The 14,322-nt window shown below is 44.4% G+C and overlaps 1 protein-coding gene across 13 annotated transcripts in view; it reads right to left on the bottom strand.

Annotated features, from left to right (window-relative positions):
- LOC135509003 (neuronal cell adhesion molecule-like) overlaps positions 1-14,322 on the bottom strand; it is a 163,730-nt gene that overhangs the window by 112,020 nt on the left and 37,388 nt on the right. The window contains exon 1 of one of the 13 annotated variants that reach the window (XM_064929272.1): positions 2,045-2,200. The exons of the other annotated variants lie outside the window; for them this stretch is intronic. The gene's annotated coding sequence lies outside the window, so the exon portion shown is untranslated. Of the gene's footprint in view, positions 1-2,044; positions 2,201-14,322 lie in introns of those variants that run through there. 13 annotated transcript variants of the gene reach the window in all.

Below are 14,322 nucleotides of genomic sequence, written 5' to 3'. Positions count from 1 at the left end.
CCAACCTCCCCTCTCTCTCTCTAAAACAGTATCATTACCAACCTCCCCCTCTCTCTCTCTAAAACAGTATCATTACCAACCTCCCTCTCTCTCTCTAACGCAGTATCATTACCAACCTCCCCTCTCTCTCTCTAAAACAGTATCATTACCAACCTCCCCTCTCTCTCTCTAAAACAGTATCATTACCAACCTCCCCTCTCTCTCTCTAACGCAGTACCATTACCAACCTCCCCTCTCTCTCTCTAAAACAGTATCATTACCAACCTCCCCTCTCTCTCTCTCTCTAACACAGTATCATTACCAGCCTTGTCTCTCTCTCGCTCTAACACCGTATCATGATCAGTCTCCTCTCTCTAACGCAGTATCATTACCAACCTCCCCTCTCTCTCTCTAAAACAGTATCATTACCAACCTCCCCTCTCTCTCTCTAACACAGTATCATTACCAACCTCCCCTCTCTCTCTCTAAAACAGTATCATTACCAACCTCCCCTCTCTCTCTCTAACACAGTATCATTACCAACCTCCCCTCTCTCTCTCTAACACAGTACCATTACCAACCCCCTCTCTCTCTCTCTAACACAGTACCATTACCAACCCCCTCTCTCTCTCTAACACAGTATCATTACCAACCTCCCCTCTCTCTCTCTAAAACAGTATCATTACCAACCTCCCCTCTCTCTCTCTCTAACGCAGTATCATTACCAACCTCCCCTCTCTCTCTCTAACGCAGTATCATTACCAACCTCCCCTCTCTCTCTCTAACACAGTACCATTACCAACCTCCCCTCTCTCTCTCTAACACAGTATAATTACCAACCTCCCCTCTCTCTCTCTAACACAGTATAATTACCAACCTCTCCCCTCTCTCTCTCTAACACAGTATAATTACCAACCTCCCCTCTCTCTCTCTAACACAGTATAATTACCAACCTCCCCTCTCTCTCTCTAAAACAGTATAATTACCAACCTCCCCCCTCTCTCTCTCTCTAACACAGTACCATAATCAGCCTCCTCTCTCTCTCTCTCTCTCTCTAACACAGTACCATAATCAGCCTCCTCTCTCTCTCTCTCTCTCTCTCTCTCTCTAACACAGTACCATTACCAACCCCCTCTCTCTCTCTCTCTCTAACACAGTACCATAATCAGCCTCCTCTCTCTCTCTCTCTCTCTCTCTCTAACACAGTACCATAATCAGCCTCCTCTCTCTCTCTCTCCCTCTCTCTCTCTCTCTAACACAGTATAATTACCAACCTCCCCTCTCTCTCTAACACAGTACCATAATCAGACTCCTGTCTCTCCTAACATTATCATTACCAGCCAAAGAGGACGAGAAAGAATTGTATCCCATCACACTTTCATTCATGAATTTACATGAAAGGGAACGTGACTCCATAACTCAGAGCTACGAGTGTTTCTCTCCCACACTACCCTCCATCATCATCATAATAATAATAATAATGAGTAGATATTCAGCAACAACAAAAGAAAACAATAACATATTGATACGCTGCTTGTGGAAATCCAGGGGATTCAGAATCCTAAAAACTCAGAGAAGAAAACATTATGCCAAGCACAGACTACTAACTCAAAGCATACAGAATGTACTCAAGCAATCTGTGTTTTCAATAGATGTTTTCAATAGATGTTTTCAATAGATGTTTTCAATAGATGTTTTCAATAGATGTTTTCAATAGATGTTTTCAATAGATAACATGACAGTTATATGGCCCCAAAGGCCCCACAAACCCGCTGAGGTTACATTACATTGACTCATCACATACACTGCTGCTACTGTGTATCTATCCTGTTGCTTAGGCACTTTATTTCTAGATATATTTACATATCTAGCTCAAATATCTCGTACCCCTGCACATCGACTCGGTACGACCGCATTTATTATTACATGTTATTACTTTTCTATTATTTCTCTATTTTGTTTCTCTCTGTATTGTTGGGAGGGGCCCCGTAAGTACATTTTAACTGCTCGTCTACACCTGTTGTTTTACCAAGCATGTGAACAATAACATTAGATTTCACATTACCTGTCTCTCTGCTGCGGTCTGCAAGAACAACTCTTCCCAGGGAGTGTGTGTGTGTGTGTGTGTCCGATATGTGTGTGTGTGTGTGTGTGTGTGTGTGAAAGAGCAAAGATCCCAGTGGCTGTGTATACCGCGTTGTGTTTGTCTGGTGGAACTAACACTGCTAGAGTAACAGTGAGAGCGAGGGGGCATGTTTCACAGACACACCCACCTCCGCCTCGCCTCCTCCTCCTCCTCAAACCTGTCCCCCTCCCTGACCCTCCTCCCTCCCTCCCTCCCTACCTCCCTCCTACTCTCACAGTGGGATTAAAACAACCCTTTGTCTCTCTACAATAGGGGTTAAACATTTCCTGGTATCAAATGAATGCTGCTAGAATACACTGAGTTGCAGGGTTTTTTAAGCCAATTCCTTTATCCTTTAAATTCTGGCAAAATATTTTTGGGATGAAACATCACACATGCCTGTCAGATAATTTGTGTTGTCAGTTGAACGGTGTTTCCTCTGACACATTGGGGTGACTGGTTTCCTGGTGAAGAGGGCGGGTGTTAAGAAGAGCGGTTTGGCAGGTCATGGGTGGGAGGATGCATGACTCGACCTTCGCCTCTCCTGAGCCCGTTGGGGAGTTGCAGCAATGAGACAAGATCATAATTGGATATCACGAATTTGGAGAGAAAAAATAAATAAAAAATGACAGTCAGTCAGTGCATATTTCTGTCACCAACCAACAGGAAACAGCTTCTTCAAATCCCCTCCTGTTGTTCTAGCTAACTGTAAAAGTACCTGCTATAGCTATACAGTACTTCAACAAGATAAAAGACAATAGCCAGAGGCAAAAACGAACAACTTCCTTCTATTCTAATCCAATCATCCAACCTGAAGACAGCCTACAGAGGAAGTAGTCACCTAAACTCAACAGATGGCCCATCCTATGACATCTAATCTACTTGATTTAGCCAACAGGAAGTTTATTGCCCACTCTTCTCACAGTGGTATTATTGCCCACTCCTCTCACAGTGGTATTATTGCCCACTCCTCTCACAGTGGTATTATTGCCCACTCTTCTCACAGTGGTATTATTCCCCACTCTTCTCACAGTGGTATTATTGCCCACTCTTCTCACAGTGGTATTATTGCCCACTCTTCTCACAGTGGTATTATTGCCCACTCCTCTCACAGTGGTATTATTGCCCACTCTTCTCACAGTGGTATTATTGCCCACTCCTCTCACAGTGGTATTATTGCCCACTCTTCTCACAGTGGTATTATTGCCCACTCCTCTCACAGTGGTATTATTGCCCACTCTTCTCACAGTGGTATTATTGCCCACTCCTCTCACAGTGGTATTATTGCCCACTCCTCTCACAGTGGTATTATTGCCCACTCTTCTCACAGTGGTATTATTGCCCACTCTTCTCACAGTGGTATTATTGCCCACTCCTCTCACAGTGGTATTATTGCCCACTCTTCTCACAGTGGTATTATTGCCCACTCCTCTCACAGTGGTATTATTGCCCACTCTTCTCACAGTGGTATTATTGCCCACTCTTCTCACAGTGGTATTATTGCCCACTCTTCTCACAGTGGTATTATTGCAGCCATGTATACGAATAGGTTTGAAAAAGCCTTTTGAAGTTCGTTAGCTATGGTTGCAGCAGGCAACAATGGCAGGGAGCTCTCCCTTTGAAAGAGTCACTATTCGGTGTCCTCCCCAACCCAGAATAACACTCCTCCCTTCACAAAAGCAGTGAAAATGCAACATAATCTGTCTCAAAGCTCACTGTCCGACAGCCAGGAACAATGATTTCGGGGTCTGAACTGAAGTGAACAAATGGCGCCTATAATTTAGTTTTTCACCACCACTCTCACAACTGAACATCTCTCTCAAGTGAGATTACTCTCTATCTGTGTGTGTTTCTCTCTCAAAAGTGATTACTCACTCTCTCAAGTGATTACTCTCTCTCTCAAGTGATTACTCTCTCCTAAAGTGATGACTCACTCTCTCAAGTGATTACTCACTCTCTCAAGTGATTACTCTCTCCAAAGTGATTACTCACTCAAAAGTGATTACTCACTCTCTCTAAAGTGATTACTCACTCTTTCAAGTGATTATTCTCTCTCTCAAGTGATTACTCTCTCTCTCAAGTGATTACTCACTCTCTAAAGTGATTATTCTCTCTCTCAAGTGATTACTCTCTCAAGTGATTACTCTCTCAAGTGATTACTCTCTCTCAAGTGATTACTCTCTCCAAAGTGATTACTCACTCTCTCAAGTGATTACTCTCTCTAAAGTGATTACTCACTCTCTCTAAAGTGATTACTCACTCTCTCAAGTGATTATTCTCTCTCTCAAGTGATTATTCTCTCTCTCAAGTGATTATTCTCTCTCTCAAGTGATTACTCACTCTCTCAAGTGATTATTCTCTCTCTCAAGTGATTACTCTCTCTCTCTCAAGTGATTACTCACTCTCTAAAGTGATTATTCTCTCTCTCAAGTGATTACTCTCTCTCTCAAGTGATTACTCTCTCTCAAGTGATTACTCTCTCTCAAGTGATTACTCTCTCTCAAGTGATTACTCTCTCTCAAGTGATTACTCTCTCTCTCAAGTGATTACTGTCTATATGTGTGTGTGTGTTTCTCTCTCTCAATTGATTACTCTCTATCTCTCTCTCTGTGTCTTTCTCTCTCTCTGTCTCAATTTATCACTCTCTTTCTCTCTCTGTATCGCTCTCTCTGTCTCTATGTGTTTGTGTGTCTGTGTGTGTGTGTCTCTCTCTCTGTTCCTTTCTCTCTCCATTGTTGTTCCTAGCCTCTATGTTGGGTTAGGAGACGGCTATATTGGCTGGATAGTGGAAAGTGGATAGCCATAGGAATCCACTTCTCTGTGGAGGGAGCATTGCCAATGGCTTCATTACCTGATCACTGTTGCATGTCATTGCTAGCAGCATATCAGTTCTACCATATTCCCATATAACCATTAGCCTTCCGTTTTTCCCTGCTTCACCACACTGGAATGTATCTGTACCCCATTATGAACTGGGTGGTTCGAGCCCTGAATGCTGATTGGCTGACAACCATGGTATATCAGACCGTATATCACGGGTATGACAAAACATGTATTTTTACTGCTCTAATTACATTGATAACCAGTTTATAATAGTAATAAGGCACCTCGGAGGTTTGTGGTATATTGCCAATATACCACGTCTAAGGGCTGTGTCCAGGCACTCCGAGTTGCGTCATACATAAGAACAGCCCTTAGCCGTGATATATTGGCCATGTACCACACCACCTGGAGCCTTGTTGCTTAATTATATTGTTTGATAATAGTACCCTGATGCTGCGGTAGGAGCCTACAGGTTTTCACTGCTTCCCTGGTCATCAAGAAGAGATACAAAAGCAATGCACTGGAATGTAGAGCTATATACAGTATACCACTATGATTTATACCATATCTGTAGCATATTTTATTATCTATACCATACGATCTCTTCCACATTTTACTTCACATTTCAAATAGCTTCATACTGCACTAGGACTGCCTGTAGGTTTTAGCCCAAACAACTACCTCTTTCCCTACTGTATTTAATTTTATTTATTTATTTTGCTCCTTTGCACCCCATTATTTTTATTTCTACTTTGCACATTCTTCCATTGCAAATCTACCATTCCAGTGTTTTACTTGCTATATTGTGTTTACTTTGCCATCATGGCCTTTTTTTGCCTTTATCTCCCTTATCTCACCTCATTTGCTCACATCGTATATAGACTTGTTTCTACTGTATTATTGACTGTGTTTGTTTTACTCCATGTGTAACTCTGTGTCGTTGTATGTGTCGAACTGCTTTGCTTTATCTTGGCCAGGTCGCAATTGTAAATGAGAACTTGTTCTCAACTTGCCTACCTGGTTAAATAAAGGTGAAATAAATAAAAGGTTTCCGTCGCTTCACTGATTATCAAGATATCTGAAACTAATGCTTTGTTTTGAAATGTAACACTTTTATTACAAGTTCCTAACACAGCATATAACACACCATACATTTCCCTGTATATACTTTCCCAGAATCTCACTTCTCTGCATGGCATCCCATTAGCGTAGAATATTTTATAAATAAAAGCATTATTCATTCAGCCCTGTGTCCAGAGTCTCCTGACAACTTTCAGAAAGATGATTGATAGTTGTGAGGTTTGGGTTGTGCTATGAAATGAATTGAAAGGCCATACTTCATTGAGTATATGCCTGGTGATTGAGCAGGTCTAATAGGCATTATGTCTGCACACTGACTCTGTTGAGCACAGACTCTGGGAGGACCCTGAAGGCCCATTGGCTCCCTGAGACTCACACTGTGTTGCTGTGGGCACCCTCCCTGGGCTTTGTCACAGAAGCAATGGAAGGACAATATTTCAATGGCAACTGGTGCATATTTCAATGGCAACTTTTAACAACAAAACAAAGTTCAGGCATGCGATCGGGCAGGCTGGAGTCGTTTTAACAGGAATGATGTGTGTGGGTGTGTGTGTGGGGGGGGGGTGTGCACGTTCATGCCTGCGTTGGATAGAAGAGAGGTTTCCTATGGGGTTCTCTCTATTCAGAGTAGAGAATACGGGGCTTGGTTCTCTCAAGGGCATTGGAGCGGGGGGGGGGGGCACTTGTTGAAATGCTTCAGTGTTGTCAATCGAAGACAGAAACAACAAGTGATTTAGGGATTCTTACCTCTCTTTTTAGATGGATTGTTGCTTCTTAAAACAGATTTTCTATGGTTGTTGCAGTGTTTATTTACATTGTACAAACAAACAGTGTAGTAAAATAACCACATCATGTAATCGTTTTACATACCTTCCCTCATAGAGCACTTGTGTTGTTAGTTAGATGTTTGCCATTGATATTATATGAAGTATTATTGAATTAACACCACATTAAAGCGATAAAACATACATTACTGTGTATGTCAGGGTGTAGTAACACCCTTTTTGTCTTATAAAGCTAACCCTTGTTAACTTGAGTTAAACTCTCCCTGTTCAATGACTATGGTGATGTCTAATTTCAGCGATTTATGAATCCACTGTCAACAATAATCCGTCCAATGACAATAATTACCTGGTTATCTGGTGAACAGTAATTGTCTGTACGTTGGCAGAAATGTCAGCTTTAGAATTACACACAGTTACACATAATTGATGACTTAGGGCTGTGGTTCAGCGCAGGAACAATGGGCAAGACAATGAGGTAGAGTTGTTAAGGGAATTGACATGAGTTTCAGAAAGACGCCCGTCGGGATGGCATCGACCTCTCTAAGGGCTGTTTAAATCTGAACAAGTCTTCTGTCCCTGCCTCCACACACACACACAAACACATGCAAAGGTGCGTGCAATAGCATGCACGCAGGCGTACACACACACAGAGATGCAGGCGAGCGCAAACACACACACACACACAGTGGTAGAATAGGTCTGATTGGTTCCCATGGTGCTATGAGGTTCACTGTCAGAGATGGAGTGTTAACATGCCGCAGACGAGAGGGAGAGAGAGATGGAGAGCACAGACTCTGGGAGGAAGAGAAAGACAGAGGGGGGCTAGAGAGAGATGGAGAGCACAGACTCTGGGAGGAAGAGAAAGACAGAGGGGGGCTAGAGAGAGATGGAGAGCACAGACTGGGAGGAAGAGAGAGACAGAGGGGGGCTAGAGAGAGATGGAGAGCACAGACTCTGGGAGGAAGAGAGAGAGAGGGGGGCTAGAGAGAGATAAAGAGAGAGAGATGGAGAGCACAGACTCTGGGAGGAAGAGAGAGACAGAGATTGTAAGTCGCTCTGGATAAGAGCGTCTGCTAAATGACTTAAATGTAAATGTAAATGTAGAGGGGGGCTAGAGAGAGATAAAGAGAGAGAGATGGAGAGCACAGACTCTGGGAGGAAGAGAGAGACAGAGGGGGGCTAGAGAGAGATAAAGAGAGAGAGATGGAGAGCACAGACTCTGGGAGGAAGAGAGAGACAGAGGGGGGCTAGAGAGAGATAAAGAGAGAGAGATGGAGAGCACAGACTGGGAGGAAGAGAGACAGAGGGGGGCTAGAGAGATAAAGAGAGAGAGAGTGGGGGAGAGAGAAGGAGAGAGGGTGCAGGCAGTAAAACATGAACAACACACAGTCCCTTTTGAATAGAAAAGGTTTACCCCCCCACAGCCAGCAGACTAACCACTGAGGTTAAGCACCTGTATTGTTCTGTATCGTATTTCTCTCTTTTACTCAAATAGACTGGTTAACAAGAACTCCGACAAGAACTGGAAGGACTGGAGTCCTTCAAACCAGAAGGCAAATTTGCAAACCAGTTACTGTGTTTGTTAAGTTATGTAACGTTTAAATGAAAGCAAATTTGCTATACTGTGAATGTATCTGTACTCTGGCAACCCTCTCAATTGGATGATATGATATTACGAGTAGCTCATATAAACATAGATTTTTAGAATGAGAACTATCACTGCCAATCCTGTCTTGGTTAACTAACAGAACAACATTATTGGCTTTCCAAAGTGCCAGCCCTTTATAAGCTTCTCAGTAGGACCTCCACCACAGGGACTGGGTCACTTGCCAACATTATGTGCAGCCAGTATGTGGCAATATGGCTGACATTCATATGGTAATGGCATGAGATGAGAATGACCCTGGAAGCTACACTATCGACATTTTTAGTCAGATTGAATGAGAGCATTATACAATTGTAGGAGAAACGGTCAAAGATTAGCCTGCCTGGGGTGGCAATGACCACAGGAGCTGGCAAAAAGATCTGAGACCAGGCTACTAACATAATGGTTCCCATAGAAGTAAACAACGCACAGAAAATGTGGATATTCTAGTTGATATTTTGTCTTGTACAGTACAGTATCTTTGTCCTCAGATCTTGAGAGACCACAGCTGAAGAGACACAGGGGATATAAAAGTGTTCCAAGTGATTTCCGCAGTACCATGAAGACCATGGGAGAGAGGGAACACACACACACTTCTGCCGTAGCACACAGTGCAGAGGGGAAAGAGCCTGCTGTGCTGTGTGAGGCCCCTGTTCTACATGCTGCCATAAGAAGATCAGCCCTGGTCGAGTGAGCACAGCTGTAAGTGTGTGTGTGTGTGTGTGTGTGTGTGTGTGTGTGTGTGTGTGTGTGTGTGTGTGTGTGTGTGTGTGTGTGTGTGTGTGTGTGTGTACAATACGGAAGGTCTACAAAGTAACTTTCCACAAGAGTCCAATGTTCCTTTACTGGGCTGTGTGCGATCGATTCTACCTAGCGAGCATCACCCAGCCTGTTGATTAACCATCATCAGAGACAAACACTGGTCTACAACCATATATACTAGAGACACGAACACCTCTCACACACACACACACACACACACACACACACACACACACACACACACACACACACACACACACACACACACACACACACACACACACACACACACACACACACACACACACACACGAGCCTCAGTAGAAGCCCTTTAGCACTCACACATTACATCTCTTCATTCACATTAGAGTGGCTGGCTAATTGGCTTGGCTGTAGAAACCAGGAGGCTGTATAAACCAGGAGGCTGTATAAACCAGGAGGCTGTATAAACCAGGAGGCTGTATAAACCAGGAGGCTGTATAAACCGGGAGGCTGTAGAAACCAGGAGGCTGTAGAAACTGGGAGGCTGTATAAACCGGGAGGCTGTATAAACTGGGAGGCTGTATAAACTGGGAGGCTGTATAAACCGGGAGGCTGTATAAACTGGGAGGCTGTATAAACTGGGAGGCTGTATAAACCGGGAGGCTGTATAAACTGGGAGGCTGTATAAACCGGGAGGCTGTATAAACCGGGAGGCTGTATAAACCGGGAGGCTGTATAAACCGGGAGGCTGTATAAACCGGGAGACTGTATAAACCGGGAGGCTGTATAAACCGAGAGGCTGTATAAACTGGGAGGCTGTATAAACTGGGAGGCTGTATAAACTGGGAGGCTGTATAAACCAGGAGGCTGTATAAACTGGGAGGCTGTATAAACCGGGAGGCTGTATAAACTGGGAGGCTGTATAAACTGGGAGGCTGTATAAACTGGGAGGCTGTATAAACTACAACAGGAGCTGTACCAGTTGAAGGTGACCCAAGTTGCATGGTGGAGCTTTATCATGAAGCACGAGGCCATGTTGAAGAGTGTGTTGTTACAGCTGGAAGGAAATGACTTCTCCTCTCCTCCTCTTCTCTTCTTCCTCAGTCACATTGAGAGGCTAGCTCTGACACCACCTGTCTCCTCTTCTTACCACGCCCCCCAACATTTTAAGGAACCCACACACGCACACACCACGCACACACACACACACACACACACACACACACACACAAGATCATTGTGTGCGTATGCAAGGTGACGCACTAAAACTCCTGTATAAATGGCATGCATTCAGTGAAAGGTCATTACCTGTGTAACCTTGGGAACTGAGCACGACTATTCAGACTGCGTAGCTGGAATCCTAATGATCTACTTGAAAATGGAACCTTTCTGATCCCCCAAACTGGTAAAGGATACTAATCAGCACAGCAGCCAGTGAACCTTTAAAGAGTCAGAGAATAACTAATCATTTTTGGTCCTTGAAAAGGGCTTTTTAAATCCTTGTTTATTCTAATTAAAAGTACTCTACCACACACACCGTACAAAATGCACACACTTCAGATGGTAAAACAAAGCAGATGGTCAACAACTGCCAAGAGCAAAATTATAATAAGGAGTCTAACCATCAGTATTGCAGCAAATGCACAATATCTACAGTGTGCCTTCGGAAAGTATTCAGACCCCTGGACTTTTTCCACATTTTGTTACATTACAGCCGTATTCTAAAATGTATTGAATTGTATTTTCCCTCGTAAATATACACACAATAACCCATAACGACAAAGCAAAGCAAAAACAGGGTTTTATAAATGTTTGCACCTTTATTACAAAGAAAAAACAGAAATATCACATTTACATAAGTATTCAGACCCTTTACTCAGTACTTTGTTGAAGCACCTTTGGCAGCGATTACAGCCACGAGTCTTCTAGGTAATGATGCTACAAGCTTGGAACACCTGTATTTGGGGAGTTTCTCCCATTCTTCTCCGCAGATCCTCTCAAGCTCTGTCAGGTTGGATTTGGAGAGTCTCTGCACAGCTATTTTCAGGTTTCTCCAGAGATGTTCAATCTGTTTCAAGTCCAGACTCTTGCTGAGCCACTCAAAGACATTCAGAGACCGAAGCCACTCCTGCGTTGTCTTACCTGGGTGCTTAGGGTCTTTGTCCTGTTGAAAGGTGAACCTTCGCCCCAGTCTGAGGTCCTGAGTGCTCTTGAGCAGGTTTTCATCAAGGATCTCTCTGAACTTTGCTCCGTTCCGATCCTGACTAGTCCCCCCATCCCTGCCGCTGAAAAACATCACCACAGCATGATGCTTCCACCACCATGCTTCACCTTTAAAATCAAATCCAATCCAATTTTATTAGTCACATGCACTGAATACACAGGCGTAGACCTTACAGTGAAATGCTTACTTACGAGCCCCTAACCAACAATCCAGTTTCCACAAAATACAGATAAGAATAAGAGATAAAAGTAACAAGTAATTAAAGAGCAGCAGTGAAATAACAATAGCAACACTATATACAGGGGGGGTACCGATACAGAGTCAGTGTGCGGGGGCACCGGTTCGTTGATGTAGTATGCACATGTAGGTAGAGTTATTAAAGTGACTATGCATGAATTACAACAGAGAGTAGCAGTGGTGTAAAGAGGGGGTGAGGGGAGGCACTGCTAATAGTCTGGGTAGCCATTTGACTAGATGTTCAGGAAACTTATGGCTTGGGGGTAGACGCTGTTTAGAAGCCTCTTGGACCGAGACTTGGCGCTCTGGTAGCGCTTACAGTGTGGTAGCAGCGAGAACAGTCTATGACTAGGGTGGCTGGAGCCTTTGACAATTTTTAGGGCCTTCCTCTGACACCTCCTGGTATAGAGGTCCTGATGTACTGGGCCGTTCGCACTACCCTCTGTAGTGCCTTGCGGTCGGAGGCCGAGCAGTTGCCATACTAGGCAGTGATGGAGTTTGCTCTCGATGGAGCAGCTGTAGAACCTTTTGAGGATCTGAGGACCCATGCCAAATCTTTTCAGTCTCCTGAGGGGGAATAGGTTTTATCATGCCCTCTTCACGACTGTCTTGGTGTGCTTGGACCATGTTAGTTTGTTGGTGAAGTGGAGCATCTGCTAAATGACTTAAATGTAAATGTATACCAAGGAGCTCTCAACCTGCTCCACTGCAGCCCCACCGATGAGAATGGGGGCGTGCTCGATCCACAATTATCTCCTTTGTCTTGATCAAATTGAGGGAGAGGTTGTTGTCCTGGCACCACACAGACCTCCTCCCTATAGGCTGTCTCATCGTTGTCAGAGATCAGGCCTACCACTTTTGTGTCATCGGCAAATTTATGCCTGGCCGTGCAGTCATGAGTAAACAGGGAGTACAGGGTACAGAGTACCTTTTGTCCAGGTGGGAAAGGGCAATGTGGTGTGCAGTGGAGATTGTGTGCAATGGAGATTGTGGATCTGTTGGGGCGGAATGTAAATTGGAGTGGGTCTAGAGTTTCTGGGATGATGGTGTTGATGTGAGCCATGACCAGGTTAGGCAGGTTACCTTAGTGTTCTTGGGCACAGTGACTATGGTGGTCTGCTTAAAACATGTTGGTATTACAGACTCGGACAGGGAGAGATTGAAAATATGTCAGTGAAGACACTGGTCAGTTGGTCAGTGCATTTTCGCAGTACACGCCCTGGTAGTCCATCTGGGCCTGCGGCCTTGTGAACGTTGACATGTTTAAAGGTTCTACTCACATCGGCTGCGGAGAGCGTGATCACACAGTCTTCCCGAACAGCTGGTGCTCTCATGCATGTTTCAGTGTTATTTGCCTCGAAGCGAGCATAGAAGTAGTTTAGCTCGTCTGGTAGGCTCGTGTCACTGGGCAGCTATCTGCTGTGTGTGGGTGTGCTTCCCTGTGCTTCCCTTTGTAGTCTGGCACCACCCTTGGGGATGGTGCCAGGTTTCCTCCAGACGTAACGCTTAGCATTCAAGCCAAAGAGTTAAATCTTGGTTTCATCAGACCAAATTTGTTTCTCATGGTCTGAGAGTCTTAAGATGCCTTTTGGTGAACTCCAAGTAGACTGTCATGTGCCTTTTACTGAGGAGTGGCTTCCATCTGGCCAATCTACCATAAAGGCCTGATTGGTGGAGTGCTGCAGAGATGGTTGTCCTTCTGGTAGTTTCTCCCATCTCCACAGAGGAACTCTAGACCATCAGGTTCTTGATCACCTCCCTGACCAAGGCCCTTCTCCCCTGATTTCTCAGTTTGGCCTGGCGGCCAGCTCTAGGATGAGTCTTGGTGGTGCCAAACTTGTTCCATTGAAGAATGATGGAGGCCACTGTGTTCTTGGGGACCTTCAATGCTGCAAAAATGTTTTGGTACCCTCCCCACATCTGTGCCTCGACACAATCCTGTCTCTGAGCTCTGTGGACAATTCCTCCTACCTCATGACTTGGTTTTTGCTCTGACATGCACTGTCAACTGTGTGACCTTACATAGACAGGTGTGTGTCTTTCCAAATCATGTTCAATCAATTGAATTGACCACAGGTGGACTCTAACCAAGTTGTAGAAACATATCAAGGATGATCAATGGAAACAGGATGCACCTGAGCTCAAATTCGAGTCTCATAGCAAAAAGTATTTCAGTTTTTTCCAAAAGCCTGTTTTTGCATTGTCATTATGGGGTAAAGTGTGCAGATTGCTGAGGATTTAATGTTTTAATCCATTTTATTTAATGTTTTAATCCATTTTAGAATAAGACTGTAATGTAACAAAATGTGGGAAAAGCCAATGGGTCTGAATACTTTCCGAAGGCCCTGTAAGGCAAAGGGCACATGGGCTCCTACACAGACAAAAAGGAGGTGGTCAGATAGAACGAATTACAGAGAAAGAGAAACAGACAGATCTGAGTAGGAGGGGTGAGAAAAGATTTGCAGATATGGTGAGAGATTGACTGAGCAAACGAGAGGGAGAGATGAGAGATTGCCAAGGAGGGTGAGGGAGAGAGAGAGGGGCGAGAGTAAGCGGGGAGGGTGAGAGAGAGGAGCCAGAGTAAGCGGGGAGGGTGAGGGAGAGAGAAAGGGGCGAGAGTAAGCTGGGAGGGTGAGGGAGAGAGAGAGGGGCGAGAGTAAGCTGGGAGGGTGAGGGAGAG

This window comes from Oncorhynchus masou, chromosome 22 (genome assembly GCF_036934945.1).
Source record: "Oncorhynchus masou masou isolate Uvic2021 chromosome 22, UVic_Omas_1.1, whole genome shotgun sequence".
Classification (NCBI taxonomy): domain Eukaryota; kingdom Metazoa; phylum Chordata; class Actinopteri; order Salmoniformes; family Salmonidae; genus Oncorhynchus; species Oncorhynchus masou.
Note: the sequence above shows the minus strand (reverse complement) of the source record. Positions and strands in the feature narration are given on the sequence as shown.